Genomic DNA, 2,560 nt, shown 5'->3' on the forward strand with positions numbered 1-2,560 from the left:
CAGAAATTTTCAAACAGAAAGAGGATATGGCAGCCGAAAATAATAATAATGCAAGGAGGATGCTTGGTGACTTTACTGCACCTAATTCCAATTTCCATGGAAGAAGCATCTCCATCCCTGCTATTGGAGCAAACAATTTTGAGCTGAAACCTCAATTAGTTTCTCTAATGCAGCAAAATTGCAAGTTTCATGGACTTCCATCTGAAGATCCTTTTCAGTTCTTAACTGAATTCTTGCAGATCTATGATACTGTTAAGACTAATGGAGTAGATTCTGAAGTCTACAGGCTCATGCTTTTCCTTTTTGCTATAAGAGATAGAGCTAGAGTGTGGTTGGACTCTCAACCCAAAGATAGCCTGAACTCTTGGGATAAGCTGGTCACGGCTTTCTTAGCCAAGTTCTTTCCTCCCCAAAAGCTGAGTAAGCTTAGAGTGGATGTTTAAACCTTCAGACAGAAAGAAGGTGAATCCCTCTATGAAGCTTGGGAGAGATATAAGCAACTCACCAAAAAGTGTCCTTCTGACATGCTTTCAGAATGGACCATCCTGGATATATTCTATGATGGTCTGTCTGAATTAGCTAAGATGTCATTGGATACTTCTGCAGGTGGATCCATTCACCTAAAGAAAATGCCTGCAGAAGCTCAAGAACTCATTGACATGGTTGCTAATAACCAGTTTATGTACACTTCTGAGAGGAATCCTGTGAGTAATGGGACACCTCAGAAGAAGGGAGTTCTTGAAATTGATACTCTGAATGCCATATTGGCTCAGAATAAAATATTGACTAAGCAAGTCAATATGATTTCTCAGAGTCTGAATGGAATGCAAGCTGCATCCAACAGTACTCGAGAGGCATCTTCTGAAGAAGAAGCTTATGATCCTGAAAACCCTGCAATAGCAGAGGTAAATTACATGGGTGAACCATATGGAAACACCTATAATCCCTCACGGAGAAATCACCCAAATCTCTCATGGAAGGATCAACAAAAGCCTCAACAAGGCTTTAATAATGGTGGAAGAAACAGGTTTAGCAATAGCAAGCTTTTTCCATCATCCACTCAGCAACAGACAGAGAACTCTGAACAAAATACCTCTAATTTAGCAAATTTAGTCTCTGATCTATCTAAGGCCACTCTGAGTTTCATGAATGAAACAAGGTCCTCCATTAGAAATTTGGAGGCACAAGTGGGCCAGCTGAGTAAAAAGATCACTGAAACCCCTCCTAGTACTCTCCTAAGCAATACAGAAGAAAATCCAAAAGGAGAGTGCAAGGCCATTGACATAGTCAACATGGCCGAACCTAGAGAGGAAGGGGAGGATGTGAATCCCAAGGAGGAAGACCTCTTGGGACGTCCAGTGATCAACAAGGAGTGTCCCTCTGAGGAACCAAAGGAATCTGAGACTCATCTAGAGACCATAGAGATTCCATTAAACCTCCTTACGCCCTTCATGAGCTCTGATGAATATTCTTCTTCTGAAGAGAATGATGATGTTACTGAATAGCAAGTTGCCAAGTTCCTTGGTGCAATCATGAAGCTGAATGCCAATTTATTTGGTAATGAGACTTGGGGAGATGAACCTCCCCTGTTCACCAATGAACTAAATGCATTGGATCAACTGAGATTGCCTCAGAAGAAATAGGATCCTGGAAAGTTCCTGATACCTTGTACCATAGGCACCATGACCTTTGAGAAGGCTCTATGTGATCTTGGGTCAGGAATAAACCTCATGCCACTCTCTGTAATGGAGAAACTGGGAATCTTTGAGGTACAAGCTGCTAAAATCTCATTAGAGATGGCAGACAATTCCAGAAAATAGGCTTATGGACAAGTAGAGGACATATTAGTAAACGTTGAAGGCCTTTACATCCCTGCTGATTTCATAATCCTAGATATTGGGAAGGATGAGGATGAATCCATCATCCTTGGAAGACCCTTCCTAGCCACAGCAAGAGCTATGATTGATGTTAACAGAGGTGAACTAGTCCTTCAATTGAATGAGGACTCCCTTGAGTTTAAAACTCAAGGACATCTTTCTGTAAACATGGAAAAGAGGCACAATAAGCTTCTCTCAAAACAGAGTCAACCAGAGCCCCCACAGTCAAACTCTAAGTTTGGTGTTGGGAGGCCACAACCAAACTCTAAGTTTGGTGTTGAACTCCCATATCCAAACTCTAAGTTTGGTGTTGGGGAGTCTCAACAATGCTCTAAACATCTGTGAGGCTCCATGAGAGCCCACTGTCAAGCTATTGACATTAAAGAAGCGCTTGTTGGGAGGCCACCCAATTTTTGTTTATCTAATTTTAATTTATTTTTATTGTTATTTCATGTTTTATTAGGTTCATGATCATGTGGAGTCACAAAATAAATCAAAAATTGAAAACAGAATCAAAAACAGCAGAAGAAAAATCACACCCTGGAGGAAGGACTTACTGGCGTTTAAACGCCAGTAAGGAGCATCTGGCTGGCGTTCAACGCCAGAACAGAGCATGGATCTGGCGCTGAACACCAGAAACAAGCAGCATCCTGGCGCTCAGACGCCAGAAATGCACACTGAGG

At 41.7% G+C, this 2,560-nt stretch overlaps 1 non-coding gene across 1 annotated transcript; it reads right to left on the reverse strand.

The window, feature by feature from the left end:
• Nucleotides 1-422: 422 nt before the first annotated feature.
• On the reverse strand, nt 423-530 carry LOC148553428 (small nucleolar RNA R71). The gene has a single exon (XR_015892708.1). It is a non-coding gene; the product is annotated as a small nucleolar RNA R71 (small nucleolar RNA).
• Between the last annotated feature and the right edge of the window lie 2,030 nt (nt 531-2,560).

Source organism: Arachis ipaensis, chromosome B7, assembly GCF_059453495.1.
Source record: "Arachis ipaensis isolate K30076 ecotype BB chromosome B7, ASM5945349v1, whole genome shotgun sequence".
NCBI classification, from domain to species: domain Eukaryota; kingdom Viridiplantae; phylum Streptophyta; class Magnoliopsida; order Fabales; family Fabaceae; genus Arachis; species Arachis ipaensis.